This window comes from Hemicordylus capensis, chromosome 5 (genome assembly GCF_027244095.1).
Source record: "Hemicordylus capensis ecotype Gifberg chromosome 5, rHemCap1.1.pri, whole genome shotgun sequence".
Lineage (NCBI taxonomy): Eukaryota > Metazoa > Chordata > Lepidosauria > Squamata > Cordylidae > Hemicordylus > Hemicordylus capensis.
Genome location: NC_069661.1, coordinates 187,372,274 through 187,391,699, shown reverse-complemented (window position 1 = coordinate 187,391,699; position 19,426 = coordinate 187,372,274). Strand labels below are relative to the sequence as shown.

General features: G+C 43.5%; 1 protein-coding gene across 3 annotated transcripts in view; it reads left to right on the top strand.

The window, feature by feature from the left end:
• Nucleotides 1-19,426, top strand: part of GRIP1 (glutamate receptor interacting protein 1) — a 541,298-nt gene that overhangs the window by 105,357 nt on the left and 416,515 nt on the right. The gene's annotated exons all lie outside the window — the stretch shown is intronic.

Below are 19,426 nucleotides of genomic sequence, written 5' to 3'. Positions count from 1 at the left end.
AACAATGTATTTTTGTAATCCACTAAGTATTTTTTAGTGTATTTAAGAAAACTGTAAGCCTCAGACAGAAGCAGCCTGTAGTTATTGAATAAAACTGGTTTTTGTTCTTTTCTTTTTACAAGCCTCTCTGAGTTGGGTTTTAACTCTGGCGCAAAAGTGTCCTCAAGCGCTCAGCAGCTATCAGTTTTTTTCTTATCCCATGTAGGCATACATGTGGAAGGGTGTTTTTTTTTTAAATTTGCCCAATACCCAGTTACAGAGGGACCTTGGATTAAAGCACCCAATCCACTGGTCCAGTTCTCTTCAAGCTTTAGGGTGCTTGGTGACAGCATTTTAATTCTACCGGAAATATAGATTAGTTTTATGAGAAGCCCACTCAGACAGCTCAGCAGGGATGACTTGGGATTTTCTTTCCCTCACGTGAGCTAACTCTGAGACAAAGGCTTTAATCTGCTGCATAAGGTATAATGAATGTTCCCAGCTTTCATTAATGGAAAGTTCTCTGATCATTGCTTTTAGAGCAAGATGGTTGACTTTGGAAAAACAGAGCAGTCATGACAGTGTGATAAGCAACCAGCACCTTCTCTTGCCTTACGGTAATAGGAGCAGACTTGCCCGATAACCTAGTTCAGTTTTTGGCTTTCACGTTGTCTAGAAAGTCTTTCACAGAATGTATGTGTGCCATCATTGTGTCATCACTTACATGATAATATACTGAATTCGTCTTGACAGAAGTTGCCTCCTTGAGTGACCCTTCAAGGTACTGAAGAAAAAAGCCCTCCCTGCATTATAGTCACTGCATTATTTATCAAGCATACTCAGAAATTTTGAAGAAAGATGAGAAGCTCAGGTGTGTTGATCATCATTTGAAGCAGAAGAATGGTATTTACCAGCAGAATCATTCACTGCATTTCATGAGGTGAATCTGCTGATGCTTTACAGATGCTGGTAATTGTGTTTCTGGATGTTGCCAGGAAATATACATAACCAGGGAAAGAGTAGTAGATTTCTCTGTAAGCATGACAACCATCAGGACTCCAGTTGTTATGGGGTCACACTGAACTCCTAATCCAAACAACTTCATGAAGTTCTGGCTCTGGCTGACTCTTGGTGGCCAGAAACACCCTAAAGGGGCCACTCTGTTGTGAACTTACCTTTGTCACTCTGTTGTGAACTTACCTTTGGTTTTTCACCTGAGTCTTTGCATCCATACCCTTGAAATAGGAAAATTTGTTTTCCTTTTGTGTGTTTCAAAAGCTAATCTTACTTATGTTTGCTCTTTCACTGACAGGCTTTTCAAAAGCAGCTCTCCCAAATGTATCTTAATTTTTTAAGATCGACTTTGCTATAGAGAACTGCAGATCTGATTATGTTAAAGAGATCATTCTTTTGAGTATGATTTCTTTACTTGGCAATAGTGTTTGACAATTTTTGCAACACCTCCCATTATTGTATGTCCTTTCTTAGATGACCATTCATGGTGGCAAGGGTGTAGCTATAATTGAGCGAATGGGTTCAAAGAACCCAGGCCTCCCAGCTCCACCCCTTCCTATTTTCTCTATTATCTCCCTCATTCTGAGGGGCCACCAGGGAGAGAGGCAAACACAGACACACACACCCTTCCCTAGTTGTGCCCCTGCATGGTGAAGCAGCTGTGGCTCTTGCTGATGGCTTCTCTGATCATCTTATGATATTCCACAATTCCAGAGCAATTATTAAATCTAATATCCAGAGCAGCACTCTTGTAGTTGAGTGAGTGCAAGCCATTCCCCTGTTCCGTTCCTTGTCACTACAGCTCCCAGAGTTGCCAGAAAAGCTGCTCCCAAGGCTTGATGTGGCATGAGTGGCAGCAGCAGGAGGGAAGGATTCCAAGAAAATGGGCAGAGACCTGGAAGGGGCTTTGTACTGCTGGAGTGCTAGTTGGGATGCTGCCTTTAGTATTTTTCCCAGCAAGAAATGCTCCTCATCTGTGAAAATGATAAAGCATCTCTTTCTTTATTTTATTATGTTCATGCTCCATAGTGGTCATGATCCCAGCCAGGAGCAGCAATCCGGACACAGAGAAAGAGGGACCAGTGAAGTCAGGTGGGCCAGGGGCACGGGCTGTAGAGGCCCTGACACCAAGCCCAAAGCCAATAGCCAGGAACTCCTCAAACCTCTAAGACAGGACTCCCCAGAGACACCAACCCCTGAACTCAAATGGCCACACCAGTGTTCCCTCTAAGGCACACATGCAAGGCTTTTTTATATGTCTGCTCAGTTAACTTTAGACTCCGCTCAGGTTGAATCAGGAAGGCCTCATTCTGAATGCACATGTGCACACATTGCCTTAGTACTTGCACCCAGAACAAACTCATTCTGTGCACAGCTGAAAAAAATTAGAGGGAACACAGCCCAGCACTCTTGCTAATAAGGGTTTTGCACTGCCCCATTGCCAGCATGAGCAATGCACCCATCAGGAACTAGCAGAGAGGCAGTGGAGTTACAGTTTCTAGACAGACGACTGACCATGTTAGGTTTTCAAGAAGGGGGATGGAGCTTAGGAAGAATACTGGCTAAGAACATAAGAACAGCCCTGCTGGATCAGGCCCATCTAGTCCAGCATCCTGTTTCACACAGTGGCCCACCAGATGCTGCTGGGAGCCTACAGGCAAGAGTTGAGGGCATGCCCTCTCTTCTGCTGTTACTCCTGCAATTGGTACTCAGAGGCATCCTTCCTTTGAGGCTGGAGGTGGCCTATAGCCCTCTGACTAGTAGCTATTGATAGGCCTCTCCTCCATGAAGTTATCCAAACCCCTCTTAAAGCCATCCAGGCTGTTGACTGTCATCACATCTTGTGGCAGAGAATTCTACAAGTTGATTATGGGTGGTGTGAAAAAATACTTCCGTTGGTTGGTCCTAAATTTCCTGGCAATCAATTTCAGGGATGACCCCTGGGTCTAGTGTTATGGGAGAAGGAGAAAAATTTCTATCCACTTTCTTCACACCATGCATGATTTTATAGACCTCTATCATGTCTCCCCGCAGTCATCTTTTTTTCTAAACTAAAAAGCCCCAAGTGTTGTAGTCTTGCCTCATAAGAAAGGTGCTCTAGGCCCCTGGTTGCCCTCTTCTACACCTTTTCCAGTTCTACAATGTCCTTCTTTAGATGTGGTGACCAGAATTGTACACAGTACTCCAGATGTGGCCACACCATAGTTTTGTATAAGGGCATTAATATTAGCAGTTCTATTTTCAACCCCCTCTCCTAATGATCCCTAGCATGGAACTGGCCTTTTCCAATTGAGTCGACATTTTCAATGAGCTGTCCACCACGACTCCAAGTTCCCTCACCTGGTCGCTCACTGACAGTTCAGTTCCCATCAGCATATACTTGAAGCTGGGGGTTTTCAGCCCAATGTGCATCACTTTATGCTTGCCAACACTGAACCACCATTTTGTCACTCACTCCCCCAGTTTGGAGAGATCCTTTTGGAGCTGCTCACAATCTGTTTTGGATTTCACTACCCTAAAAGTTTGGCATCATCTGCAAATTTAGCCATCTCACTGCTTACCCCAACTTCTAGATCATTTATGAATCAATTAAAAAGCACCAGCCCCAGTACAGATACCTGGGGGACCCCACATCTTACTTCCCTCCATTGTGAAAACTCTCCATGTATACCTTCCCTCTCTTTCCTGTTCTTCAACCAGTTAGCAATCCACACATGTACTTGTCCCGTTATCCCAATGACTGTTAACTTTTCTCAAGAATCTTTGATGAGGAACTTTTTTAGTTCATTACTATCAATGATCAAAGATCAGCAAATGCAATTTAAAACTTTACAGAAAAGTATGGATAAAAAGAATACATAGAATAACAATGGTAATAATCAGAACGAGAACAAATCTCATTTACATATAAAAATAGCTGTTATCCAACATCCTAACCGAACCAAGAATCTAAAAGACAGGACAGGAAATTAGTTGCTGTTGAGTCCTAATAGCAAGAGAGCAAAACCTAGCCACCTTATACATATTAGAGGGAATTTTGTCTGTAAGCAAAAAAGCAACATAAAATTCTTCTGAACGGCCAGGTAAAGATAATACAGTTGGAGTTAATAAAGTCTGTTGTATGTCCTTATAGGATAAGAAATACAACAGAACATGTACATTTTCAACATCCCCTAAACTGCAAGGACAAGGTCTGTCACTCCTTGGGATCTTCAAAAATCTCCCAGAAAGCACTGCAGAGGGCAGTATATCATGTCTCACCCTGAAAAAGGCCCTTTGATGATGGGGGTAAATTAAAGTTTGTAAATAAGAAGACAAACCTCCAAAAGGGAAATCAAGTCTCCTCCTGATATAGTCAGAAATAAGACTAAGGTCATTCTGATATTCTATGTCCAGAATTCTTTGTTTCAACACCTGTACAGCCTGGTTATAACTTAACAGAAAAACGTAACCTTGAGAGATGCCCAAGGCTGAGATTTTATTCTGGACAGCTTACATCCAAGATGACTGAAATCCATTAGCCACGACCAGAGAGACCCAACCTTCAGGGGGAAAATTGATCTTAAGCCAATAAACTAAAATTAAAATCCATGCTCTGACTTCAATTCTCTGGACCCCCAATTTGAGTCTCAGCGCCACATTAAAAGAGTATCTAGGGGCTCTAAGAACTGCCCTGATGAATTTAGATTGCACAATTTCCAACATCCTATAAGAGGGGTACGGGCCAAGTTGGGCACCATAAAGAAGCTGATTCCTAGATTTGGCCACAAATAACCTTAAGGCAGCTGGTATAAGCTCACCTCCCTTGGTATGAATAAATCTCAAAATGGCAGCAGAACTCCTTTGTGCCAATTGAGCTACATGGTCCATGTGGGCCTTCCAAGACCCTCTGGTATGAAGAATCACACCAAGATACTTATAGATGTTGACCTGCTCAAGTTGATGGTCCTCAATGGACCAATGCAACACTCTAGACCAGGGTTTCTCAACGTGTGGGTCCCCAGATGTTACTGGACTTCAGTTCCCATAATCCCCTGCCCCAGTGGCCTTTGGTTGGGAATTATGGGAGTTGAAGTCCAATTACATCTGGGGACCCACACATTAAGAATCCCTGCTGTAGACCTTCTGGCAAAAAACCATGACCTTAGACTTCTGATAGTTAATAATTAAATGATTATCCCTGCAATAGCAATCCAACTACCTAAGAGCTCTCCTAAGCCCAACAGAGGATCTAGCCATGATTGCTGCATCGTCCGCATAAAGATGAAGTGAAATTCCAACTCCTGCAATGGTTGGAGGATGAAACCCTGGATCCGTTGACTGCTAAATCGTTAACATAAAGATTGAACGGTGAGGGTGCTAAAATGCACCCCTGCCTAACTCCTTTGTTGGTAGAGATTGATTGAGACAGGGATCCTTTAGGGTTACATCTTACCCTTATGTTGGAATTTTCATGTAGGTGACACATTAAAAAGAGAAGCCACCTATCAATGTTAGTTTGAGCCAAGCTTTTCCCATAAGGTGGACCTTGAAATAGAATCAAAAGCTGATTTAAAATCAATAAATGCAACATACAAGGAAGACCTAGGCTTGCTACCATATTTATCAACTAAATGATGAAGAGTTAATACATGGTCCATAACTGAGCTCCCTGATCTAAAACTGGCCAGTTCATCACCCAGTATGCTATGCTCTTCCATTCAGTCATGCAGTTTCCAAAGAAGATGCTTGGCTTAGAGCTTGCTCACAACACTTAAGAAGGATATAGGGCGATAATTAGATAGAACATTCTTCTCCCCCTTCTTGAAAATGGGTACAACAATTGCAGTGCCCCAATCATGAGGTATATGACCAGTAGAGTCTATATAAGTAAAAAGACCAGCAAGAACTGGTGCTCACCAGTCTACATTAGATTTAATAATTTCAGGAGATATACTATCAATACCAGGGGCCTTACCCACTTTCAAACCATTAATAAGACTCACTACCTCGGTCACAGTGACAGGAGGCCAATCAGGAAGAGAGACTCTAAAATGGGCTACCCAGGCTGCCATGGGAATCTGACAGTTAAGACACAGAGGACGAGGATAAGGATGGTCATTCACAATTTGCCAAAAAAGAGTAGAATTTGTCCCCTTGGCTCCCTCTATAAGGCCCCTTCATGAAGTACTGAGAGCCTCCCCCTTTTTTAACTTTGAGAAGGCCTTTATATTTTTTCTTCACTACCACCACACTTGCTGCTGTTACTTGTCCCCTTATCCTGTGACTGCTGAGTTTTCTCAAGAGTCTTTGATGAAGAACCTTGTCGAAAGCTTTATGGAAGTCTAGGTATACTATGTCAACTGGATCACCTTGATCCACACACTTGTTGACACTCTCAAAGAACTCCAAAAGGTTTGTGAAGCAAGATTTACCTTTCCAGAAGGCATGCTGGTTCTCCCTCAGCAGGGCCTGTTCTATGTGCTTTACAATTTCATCTTTGAGAATGCTTCCCATCTGTTTGCCTGGAACAGACGTTAAGCCAACCAGCCTGTAATTTCCCGGATCGCCCCTGGAATGGATCCCTTTTTGAAAATCAGTGTTATATTGGCTACTTTCCAGTTCTCTGGTACAAAGCCTGATTGTAAGGATAAGTTATATATTTTTGCAAGGAGATTGGCAGTTTCACATTTGAGTTCTTTAAGGACTCTTGGATGGATGCCATCTGGCTCTGGCTATTTGCTAGTCTTCCATTTTTTCAGACAGTTTAGAACTTCAACTCTTGTCACTTCTATCTGGCTCGGTTCTTCAGCCTCCGTCCCCAAAAAGCCTGGTTCAAGAACAGGTATATGCTCAGTATCCTCTGCCGTGAAGACAGATGCAAAGAACTCATTTAGCTTCTCTGTAACCTCCATATTCTCCTTAATAATCCCTTTCACTCCCCCATTGTCTAACAGTCTAACCACCTCCCTGCTTTTGATATATTTAAAGAAGTTTTTGTTATTCCCCTTGATGCTTTCAACTAAATTTCCCTCACACTCTCTTTTCGTCTCCCTTATTGTCACCTTGCATTTCTTTTGCCAGAGTTTGTGTTCCTTTCTGTTCTCCTCATCTGGGCAGGCCTTCCAATTTTGGAAGGAAGTCTTCCTCTCCTTTACAGCTTCGTTGACATTACCGGTTAGCCATGCTGGCATCCTCCTGGACTTAGTGATACCTTTCCTCTTTGGGGCATACATTCTAACTGGGCTTCTAGTATTGTGGTTTTGAGTAAACTCCATGCATTTTGGAGTGAAGTGACTCTCCTGATTTTCCCTTTCAGTTTTCTTTTCACCATATGCATTTTGGAGAAGTTTCCTCTTCTGAAATTCAAAGTGTTTGTGTTTCATGCTGATTCTCTCCCCACATGTATGCTGAATTTGATCACACTATGGTCACTGTTCCCTAAGGGGTCCATGACACTGACATTACACACGAGGTCCTGAGTGCCCCTCATGATTTATTCCAAGGTTGCCTTCTCTCTGGTTGGTTCTATGACCAACTGTTCTAGGGCACAGTCATTCAGCCTATCTAGAAATCTGACCTCTTTGTCATTACCTGACTCTGAATTTACTCAGTCTGTGTGTGGTCTATGTGTGAGTAATTGAAGTCACCCATTATTACTGCCCTGCCTCTGCTTGATGCCTCCCTGATTTCCTCCTGCAACTCCCAGTCACTGTCAGCATTTTGCTCCAGAGGGCGATAGCACATCCCCAGTAGCACATCACCTCTCAGGCCTTGTATTGTCACCCACAGGACTTCGGTCCTCTTAGGTTTTCTAGCTTGTTAGAGTCTATTCCTTCCTTGACATACAGTGCTACTCCACCTCCAAGGCGCCCCTCCCCTCCCTGTCCTTTCTATAGAGTTTATATCCAGGGATAACAGTGTTCCACTGGTTCTCACTGTTCCACCATGTTTCTGTTATGCTCACTACGTCTATTTCTTCATTAACAACCAAGCACTCCAGTTCGCCCATCTTGGCTCAGAGGCTTCTGGCATTGGCATATAAACACCTGTATGCTGAATCTCTTACCTGGTGTATGCTATCTTTCTTTTGACTCTTTGATATCTTTGACCAGCTATCATAGCTTCCTGTCTGCTCTTTATGTGTTTCTTCTCTGTCCCCTTCTGTTTTATCTGAATCTTTTACACCCTCACACCTTAAGGGTGCCAGAATCGAATACATTTGCTGAATCAGATACTGCCCAGCTCCTGTCGGCTATTCCCCAAGTGTCATTTTAAAAGCTGCTCTGCAACCTTTTTGATTTTAAGTGCCAGCAGTCTGGTTCCATCTTGGATCAAGTGCAGACAATCCCTTTTGTACAGGCCTTGCTTGCCCCATAATGTATCCCATTGCCTAACAAATCTAAACCCCTCCTCCCGGCACCAACGTCTCATCCACGCATTGAGACCCCTCAGCTCTGCCTGTCTTACTGTACCTGTGTGTGGAACAGGTAGCATTTCTGAGAATGCTACCTTGCTGGTCCTGGACTTCAGTACGCTACCCATCAGCCTAAATTTGGATTCTAGGACCTCCCAACTCCATTTCCTCACATCGTTGGTGCGGACATGCACCATGACAGCTGTCTTCTCCCCAGAACTGCCTAACAGCCTATCTAGATGCCACATGATCTCCACAACCTTTGCACCAGGCAAGCAAGTCAATATGCAGGTCACAAACCCATCTCTCTATACTTCTAATGATTGAATCACCCACTACCAAGAGGCCCCTACCCCCAGAGGATTATCCCTGTGTAAGAGGTTATGGGCTCATCATCCATGTAAGGAGCATTTCCCTCTTCCTCAGACTGATGTCCTCCTTCCCTGAGACCTTCATTCTCCCTGACAGCAGAGGAGCTATCAGCCTTGGAGTGGGATGCATCTACCATGTCCCTGAAGGTCTCGTCTGCATGCCTCTCTGTCTCTCTGAGCTTCTCCAGATCCACCACCTTGGTCTCGAGGGGAAAAACTTGTTCCATGAGAGCCAGGAGCTCCTTGCACCGAGCACACCCCCATGACTTCTGCCAATGGAGCAAATTGTCATACATGCGAAACTCTGTGCAGTACACTGGGAAGTGTCCCCTCTCCTGCTAGCTTTCTATCTTCATAACTGGTTTTGTTGGCTGTTCACAGTATTTGGAGATAGTTTATTAGCAAGTTAGGTCTTAGCTATGTTGGTGCTGTTTCAATGTTCAAACTTCCTTTCTCAAGGCTATGAAGAAGGGAGTAGTACTTATCTTCTCTTCCCACTGGGCTCCTTGTGATCAAGCAGACTTGTTTCAGACTCCCCCGTGCACTTCCCGGTAAACTCCTGAAAAACTCCAGTGCCCTGTTTGCTATCCCTGTTGGCTATGCTCTCGGGCTCAGTTGGTCTTAAGAACTGGTTGGAGAACAAGTCACTTGCTCACTTGGATCTGTCCAGGGTACTGAAGGATCTGGTTCAGGCTGCCCTTATTTTTCATTTGGTATTGTCTGTTCTTTGGCTGGACATTGTTCATTTGGCATTGTCTGTTCTTTGGCTGTCTGCTTATTCACTACTCTCACCTTCAACTTTTGTGACATCTGCTTCCTCCTTACCCTTTTGTGGCCTTAACACAAGCCTTTTCTGGGAAGATGTATGTCAAAGGCATATAATGTACTTAAGTACTTTTTCACACAGTGCATAATTAATCTATGGAATTATCTGCCACAGGTTATGGTGATGGCCTTCAGGTTGGATGGCTTTAAAAGGAGTTTAGACAAATTCATGGAAAACAGGTCTGTCAGTGGCTACTAGTCTTGCTAGCTATAGGCTACCTCCAGATTTGGAGACAAGTTGCCTCTGAATACCAGTTGCAAGGGAGCAACAGCAGAAGAGAGGGCATGATTTCATCTCTTGGTTGTGGGCTTCCTAGAGGCAACTGGTGGGCCATTGTGGGAAACATCTGTGGCATAACAGTTCTAGAATACATGTCATGTATGGAAATATGTTGAATAAAATAATAAATGAAATGAAATAAATAAATGTAAGGGAGCATCCATTTCCCATGATTCTGTTGATCATAGTTGTGAAAATATTTGCACATTGCCTCTGTGGAGGCAAGATTGAATTCCCAATTACCTGTTTTGATCATTGCATGCTATTATGAGGTATTACAGAAAATAAGCCACTTTGATGGACAAATGAAGTCTTATTTATGTGATGTTAACTATCAGTTCAAAGTGCAAAATGAAAGTTGGCCAAATATATAAAAATACGATATGAGACTACTGCGGTCTGACTGAAATGCCTGACCAGGAGTCTCGTTTGATTCTCAGATATGTAAGTTGAAAGGTGGGATCCTCTGACTTACTGTACCCTGTGCTAAAGGCACACCTACTTGCTCAGTTAAGGCATGAGAGGCTCAGAGGAGTTCTGTAGATTTACTCATGTCCTTCCTACCCTGGAAAAGACAATCATCTAGGTAACTTGTAATGTGGCAGTCACCCATACAGTCTTTCACCACCCATTCTTAATAGGAGGTGACTTTTTCATACACCTGACAAGTAGTGGAGCACCCCATTCTATAATGCAAAAATAATGGCAAGACAGAAAACTCTGACTGAGTGCCACATTTCACCATTAATGTAGCTTCATCATGGGCTCTACCTAGCTGGATACACCTTCACCATGGACCCCACCTGCCTGATTGAAAGATGCATATTGTACAAAACACAGCTCTGGGGCTATTGCATTATTCACTGAGGAACCTACAATAAGGCCAATGAAGAATTAGTTACTAAAGGAACATAGGAAGCTGCCATATACTGAGTCAGACCATAGGTCCATCTAGTTCAGTATTGTCTGCACAGACTGGCAGCTGCTTCTCTAAAGTTGCAGGGAGGAACCTCTCTCAGCCCTGTATGATGCTAGGGAGGGAACTTGGAAGCCAGATACTCTTCTCAGTTAAATGTTCAATGCTTTTTAACCTAAATTAGGGATATTTTAAACTGGGGAGAGTTCATCCCCTAACTTGCTGGGCGTTTCTTAGTAATGTTTGTTCCTCCCACCTCTTCCATTCCCTAAACTGCCTTAATATTCCCTGTATCTCTGGCCGCCCTCTGCCACTGGTAGAGGATCCAGAATCCCTGCAAAGCAATTTCATATATACTTATATTTATTGGTTGTAGTGCCATGGGTCTGTGTAGCATGTGATTTCTGTGAGACTTATATTTACAGTATCTACCTTGACTACCTCATTTGTCACTGGATTGGGGAGACTAGCCTGTCTATCTTATGTGGTTGGCAAGGGATAGGGACTCCCATGGATCTAACCATGAGGTTCTTCTCACTGAGGACATGACACATTTGGGTAAGGTTCTGGACAGGCATTGCAGCCACGTGCAAATTTACATCATAAATCACTTCCCCAGATTATATTCCCAGTAAACTCTCCAAAGGAATCCACCTAAGGGCTTCTGCTCCGACCTTTGGGTCCTGACTGTTACGCTTTAGTTTTGAACCAGAGGTAACTGTGCTTCCTATCTACTCTGGGGATTTTCCAACCTATAAATTGCTTGTCCGTAGAACAGCATTGTTATAGTATGAGCCAGTCTGAAGGCCTTTCTGGCTCATGCATGGTTAATCTTGGGGTGGGGATCATCACTGTCAGCATATGTAGATGAGTTTGGGTTGCCCTCACTGGCCTCTGCCTGACCCAGCACCCACATTTGCTTGTGACTGGGGAGAGGATCCCTCCTGTGTTTCCTCTGCCCAATAGTCCAACATAGCCATACTGACAGATGAGCCCTATTCTCCTATTCTTATTCTTATTACTGAGAATAAACTCCTTGGAGGGATAATGATCACTTTCAGTTATGTCCAGTACTATCTGACTCACCCCTGGCTGCTGCTTGCTGGACCTTTATTTGCACTGTTTTCCAGTTCTTGCTCTTAGATGCCTTTTTCCTGCTCAGCTGTCCCCCTCCACTGGAATTCTCAGAGGTGGTGGGGTTAGCCCTCTTCCCACATTCAAGCTCACCAGCAAGGCCACACTTGTGCCAGTCTCCTCAGGTGCAGTTTCTTGATCTTTATTCTTCTCACAGTCTTTCTCTCTTGACTTGCAAGAAGCAAGGACCTTTTTGGAAAGATCCTTCTTGCCATTCTTCTTAGGTGGCACCTTCTGAAAAACTGCAAAAAAAAAAAAAAAAGAAAAGAAAAAGAAAAGAAGAAAAAAAGCTTTTCCTTTTTCCTTCCACCCAGATAGCTGGTACCTGGAGGCTACAGCAAGCTTTAGCTGCTCGGTGGCAGCAAGCAGGATAATGGTTTGTTTTTGAGGAAGGGAAGGGACGTTAGTAACCCCTTCCTGTTGCCATTCCCATCCTATTGGATGACTGGATGCTGCTCCCCAATTCTGTATTGAGAATTGCAGACTACCTTGCAGATGCCTCTCCTCCAAAACTACTGCTTCACTGATGCTCACTGTGGGACCTAATCAAGGTGAAGGCAAAAAGCTTTTGCCTGGATCAGGATCCTTTTTAACTGCCAGGCATGGGCCAAAGCAGAGAATTCAGTCCTGATTCGTTAGGATGAGTTATAGTGAACTGGTCATTGAGCAGGGAAACTTAAGTGGGTGATGCAGCCAACAACCAGTCCACCCCTGCTGACTCCCATTAGCACTCTTCAGCCCTCCTACGCTAGGCACAAAGTGGTGCCTCTGCTAGAGGGTAGGAAACTGAGCTTCCAGAAGACTTTAAAAATTCAGCTATAAATTCTTAGCAAGAGAATGCCAGACTATGTAAAACGTTGGCAGCCTCCTTTTAGTCTGAGGCATTGATTTTTAATGAGAGAATGCAGCAAAATATGCTTATTAATATTTTATTGAAGACAAGTCCTATAAACTCCAGCTGTGGATACAAAAATCATTTTTTTCTATGTGGGAAGAGAAGCAATGTTTCCCTGTAGTCCTGTTTGATTTCTGCATTCAGCACTCATTCATATGCTGGCATACATCTGTGCTGTATTTTGTATTTAGACAGAATATGCAGAATTTGCTTTCTTATTGTCATGTGAAATACAAGTATCTAAATTGTACATTGAAAACGAGCCTGTGAAAATTAGCTGTTTCTAAAAGCAAAGCTTTAAGAGAGAGACTTTTAAAAAAAAAGTTTTGGATTTTGCCGGGAGGGGGCATAAACGAATAATCTGTTGAGTTAGTGGTGTAGCAATAAATGAACAGCAGATGGCACTATTCTGTAACCATGCAATGGTAGAAGATAGTGTTCTGAGTTCAGCTAGGTTTTTATACAGATTTTATAATCACTAACACGGTATGGTAATATATGAAGTTTTTCCATTTTCTCTTTGAGGCAGGAATGCATAATCACAAGGGCTAATGTGCATTTTTGAAGCAGAGTTTCCTTTTCAGTAAGAACACTCAAGTAGCTTGACCAAACAGAGTAATGCTAATGAGAGATCACAGTATTGACCTATGCCAAGCTTTAGATCATATTGTTTCTGTGCCCTCATTACTGATACTGTGTTTTCAGAAGTGAAGACAGACCAGGTGAAACTAATGCCTAGGTTTCTCAAACATGGTCATAGTGTCTCTCTCTGAACAATTAGATGAGACTGACATGTTTGTCCTGGATACTTCAGTCTAGTTCTCACTAACAGCCGATAAAATGATAAATTTGTACCACCACATCCGCTGTTTATAGAATCAGGCCTGAGGCAGAGGAAAGATAATATGGCCACACCCACCCACAGCATGGCTTCTGAACTTTGAGAACATGGTCATATCGTATATAAGGGAGCTACCCATTGACTTACCACACCATGAATTGCAACAATAAATGAGCTGTGTTGTGTGGTAGTAGCTGACACTGGTGGCGTTAGGGCAGGCCTGCACAACATAAGGCCTGGGGGATGGATCTGGCACATGGGGGCTTTTTTTGCTGGCCCACAGGAAGAAAAGTCCTGAAGCAACAGCAGAAGCCATGAAGTGCTCTTGGCCTGTCCAGTGACCAGCAGTAGAAGCAGCAGCAGTTCAATGCATTTGCCTGCTTAAGACCAGATGTTCCTCACCTGCCTTGATAGTCATCCCCCCTGGGCTGATCCCACCAACACCATCATTTTTCCTTTCACCTTCGCCCTCCCACCCTCTGCCAGCTCACTTCCATTAATTTTTCAATAACTGATTTTAGTGTAATAATTAATGTACTGAAAATTGACCTCGGCCCCTGCACACTAAGTCTTGGTTGGTTCTGGCCCACCAGGACATTTGAGTTGTGCACCTCTGTGTTAGGACATGTACAAAAACTGGCTAAAGATGGGAGAGAGGTGGGGGGACCTTTGTCTCTCCCTTCAGTTGCTATATGTCTCCTTGAGGCAGGTTTTCTTAAGAACCATGGAGCTACCAAAAGAGTTGTAGGGAGGGAAGAAGTCTGAAGTGCTTGAGAGAACTTCAAATTGCTAATGCTCCTGTGAGTTTCTATAGTTTGGAGTGCTCTCGCTTGTCCCAGATACAGCACAGATAATGCTGCTAATTACGATAAATAAGTAAGAGCTTCTGTGAAACAGAGCTACAGGCTGTTGATGGTTTTGTTTTGATTTTGCATGTCCTCCAGAGAGTTTAGTCAGACTTCAGGAACAGGCTTTGACTCATTTAGGACAACACTAGATCTGCTTAACGTCTTTAATAATGACTTAATTGGTAGAATGTTATTTTTGAACGAAAGCTGAATCATTGGGAAATGGTGCTAAGCTTTAACTGAGCAGTATGGATCGTTTACCTGCAATAGGATTGTTCTGTATCTGTACGTGAGCAGCCTCTTGAAAGTGTTTTGTAAGCAGCTGAACCAATGGATTTCTAAGTGCTCTTCTAGTCACAGTCCGGAGTCCAGTCACTGGGAATGCAGATGTGGGTTAGGCTGAGAGAGTGACCAGCCCAGAGTCACCCAGTGAGTTTCATGGCTGAATGGGGATTTGAATTCGGGTTTCCCCGGTCCTAGTCCAACACTGGTTAGACTTTGCAGGAAAGATATGCAAGCAGGAGGCTAGATTGTTATTACCCATTCCTGCTCTGCTCCTAGATTTTACCTGCCTAATGTGTTTCATAGTTCTTCATCCATGAAAATTTTTGGTATTTCTTTATGAAATAAAATCATTAACTATGATTTTGACACCGCCCAGAGTCTTCAGAGTGGGCGGTATATTAAATGTTTCTAATAAAATAAAAATAAAAATTTATACAGCCACTATAGTAAATTCTGAGATAAACACCCTGTTGCCACTATTAATATTTGTACATTTATCATATTTGCTTGAAGAATGATTAATTTATGAGTTTTTGGTAAATGACACATCCTCAGTTACACCGTTATCTCACCCCACCCTCCCTTTTAAGCAAAGTGCTGTTCTCCTTCCTTGGGAATTAGGGGTCAAGTTATACATTTCTGAGGCTTAGTGCAATATCACCTTATCTCTCTCATTGACTATCCTTCCTGAACCTATAATCAAATGCCTGTTGTGAGACAGAACTACCCAACCAGATCTGCTCATCTGATGAAAGAATATTTTTGTACTAGATGCTTGGCTTTATGCTCATTTTTCCTTACCTGCAGATTTCATCCCTGGCATATATATTTGAGGACACTCTCTTGTACAAGGGGAAACTCTTCTGTGCAGATTCGTTAATAAATCAAGCAACTGCCCATTTCCTGAGACAGATCTACTAAAATACCTTATTGGTTCCCTGTTCATTGGATTGATTATGGGTTTCTGTCAATACATTAAGCAAGGCTATGCTACTTGCCGATTTTATGAAAGAGAGAATTAAACTGTGCTGAACATGTTTCCACACACACTTCCCCTTGGAGTAAATGAAGGTGTCTGTACCTCCCTTGTTTGGAAAGGGCACTGATTTTTGAGAGATACATATGCTGCTCTATAATATAAACATCATTTTTCTTACAGTGGTTCCCAGTTATGAATTATGCATAGGATCATTTCAAATTTCTCGATACTCCAGGAAAAATATGGTGTGGAAATTTTCTTATTCCAGGCTGCACAAATTATTTATTTATTTTTTTATTGTTAAATTTTTATACCGCCCTTCATTAAAATAATCTCAAGACAGTTTGCAAAACATTTAAAAACAATATAAAACAATTTTTAAAAACTATATAATAAGACTTCAAATCGAGTAAAACCATAAAAAACTACACAATAAGAATTCAAATGGAATAAAAATACAAATCTAATTAAGTTTAAAAAAAACATGTACAATATAACCATAAGATACAAAGCAGAAGCAAACAACATGCTCATTTAAAAGCCTGGGTAAAAAGCCAAGATTTTACTTGCTTTCTAAAAACTGTGATGGAGACTGGGGAGCAAAGGCCCACCAGGAGAACATTCCAAAGTCTGGGGGTAATGACTGAAAAGCCCCTGTCCTGTGTACACAACAGGCGAGACTCCCTTATTGTTGGCACATGGAGCAGCCCCCCCCCCCTACACACACACCATGAAATCATTGAATGGGCAGAAACCCTTGGGAGCAGGCGGTCTCCCAGGTATCCAGGGCCCAAACTGTTAAGGGCTCTAAAGGTCAAAACCAGCACCCCGAACTGGACCTGGAAACAGATTGGCAGCCAATGCAGCTCCCCCAAAATGGGGGCAATATGCTCCCAGCAGGTCGCCCCGGATAACATCCTAGCTGCCGCACCATGCACCAGCCGCAGCCTCTGAATATTCAAGGGCAGCCCCATGTAGAGCACACCACAGCAGTCCAGCCATGACATGACTAAGGTATGGATAACAGTGGCCAAATATGCCCTCTTGAGAAAGGGACGCAGCTGGTGCACCAGCCAAAACCGTGCAAAGGCACCCCTGGCCATCGTCTCCACCCAAGCTTCCAAAAGCAGAACCGGGTCCAGCAGCACCCCCAAGCCACACACCCGGTCCCCCAATCAATGAGTTTGCAGAGAGCAAACTCAATATTAAGTATGGACTACCATACATGGCTTGTGGGCTTTATTTAACTTGAGAATTTACAAGCTGTACATGCTTGATTTAATCCTCTGTTGAAGTTCATATTCAGATGCATGTCCAGTAATGGCCCAAGACATTTTGGTGCCTGGAGCAAAGCACCAAGTGCCACCCCCGCCACACACACATTCTTTTCACACCCACACACTCATTCCCTGCACCCTTAACTGGCTGCTTTGCTGCTTGTCCCAAAGATTGACCAGGAGAAGGGCAGCAGGAGCTTCACAGATCTCCCCACAAGCATTCCTCCTCCTCCACCACCACCCCTCCCACCCCTTGTGTTCACCTCTCTCCATGATCACCTGCTTCCCTGTACCTTTGCCAGAAGTCAAGAAACAGTGGCTGGATTGTCTCTCTCTCCCTCTTCCCAGTAGAAATTGAATTTCTTGCTGGGCTTTCCTGGGGCTCATTGGGCCTAAGGTTGGGTGGACCTAGGAGTGGGAAAGAGCAGTGTTTGCGGGGAGAGATCTAAAGGAGAAATGGAGTAGTCATTAGCAGAGATCACGCATTACTAGGACCACCCACTTGCTTTGCCACATGGATGGATCGAGACTGAATAGCAGTGGTTCCATTTTCTGTTGCTGCATTGCCTCTGCTCTTCCCTGCTAAGTGGTAGGCAGGCATCAGTGCTGCTGTACCCAGCCACGGGCTGCTCTTGGAGCTGCCTGGAGACACAGCAGAAAAGGTGGCAGCAGAAGCAATGAACTTCTGAGCTGCACCCAGACATCAGGAGCCAGACATGCAACCATACAAAAATTCCTTTTTCCTCCTTCCATGTTACCCCTTTCACTCTACTTCCTGCTAGGCAGTGGTGAGGTACAGTGCATGACAGCCAACAACAATCAAATTCTGCCAATTCTGTTATCCTCTACTCTGTGCTTGGGCCCTGAGTCATCCCTAACCCAATTGTACAGAAGTAGCTAGACTGATTTGTCAGAAGTGACTGCAGCAGGCAGTACCCAATATCCAAAGTTCCCAGTACCCAATGCAGTACCCAATGTCTAACTCAACTGCAGTTCTGCTGCTTTCTTTGAATAGGCTGCCAGTCAAGCCACCGAAAAGGGACATGGTCTTGGATTAAGCAGGGAGGTGGACTCAGCTCCATACTGTGAAGGAATCTAGCAAATACATCTCTTTCTGACAGCACAGACCACCATCACAGTACTGTATATATGTGTGCAGACACTTCTTGGATACTGAAAGGTGGACACCAGTGTTCCCTCTAAGGTGTGTGCATGTGTGTGTGTGCTCACAAGTTTTTTTAATGTCCACTTAGTTAATTTTAGATCCTGCTCAGGTTGAATCAGGCCAGCCACACTCTGAATGGATGTGTACACACAATGCCTTGATACTGCCGCCCATAATAAAACTCATTCTGCGCACAGATGAAAAAATTAGAGGAAACACTGGTGGACACCCTGCATCATTCCTTTCCAGTAGCCTAATTCCATCTCATCTGTTTCCATCCCAAGCAGCCCAAAGCATCAAATAGAGAATAGTAATTTGCAGCAATAATAGCAATAGTGTGGCAGTAGTATAGTAGGGTATGCCTTCTTTCAACAATCCAAACTAACAATCCAATCCAAACTAATTCCACCCTTTCCCTTCTCTCCTTGGCCTTGGGGAGAGAGAGGAGTAGGAATTCACTTGGGTTGGCTAGAGGGTGCATAGATTTCTATGCTTCTCCTTGACTCGCTATATGACTGAGCCCCATCTGCTCAGCTCAGGCTCAGGGCTTGCCCTCAAGCTCAGCTGTGCGATCTTGTGTTGGCTGAGGAGAGCATGCAGTCCAGTAACATGATCCCTCCTTCCTCCATTTGGGCTAGCAACTGCTCACCCCCCCCCCTCAGTGAAATTATCTGCCTCTTGTGGTGGCATAAATGCACTACCTTCTCTTTGTGAGATTATTTTTTTTGGAGGAAATGGGGGGGGGCAATTCTAACCCACTTGTTGTTATAGGAGAAATGAGTTTTCTGCCATCTCTCTTTCCTTGCCCTCCCCCTTTTAGGTCCCTTAAACATAAAATAAATGAGTAGGAGGTTGCTTGGCTTCTCCAAGCAACCTCAGCACAGCCACCTGGCCATTAAGTTCTGGCCTAGCTTTACAGCATGCTTTTTCTGGTGTTTTCCTGACTCCAGTAGCTCACCCAGCAATAGGTACTTACCATCTCCAGTTGCTGGGATCAATTTACACAGTAACTGAAAAACAGAAATCTGAGTCTCATTTCTCATCTCCATTATTAAGTCAACCTCAGGACCTTCTAAATCTGCTTCTGTTGTAGTAACAATGATTCAAAACTAGTTTTAGATGGTTTTACACATCATCATCTTCTGTCTGTTTGCTCACTCTTTATATATATTTTCCATGTTATCTCTTGATCAATGGTGAAAAGAAATACATGGGTTTTGC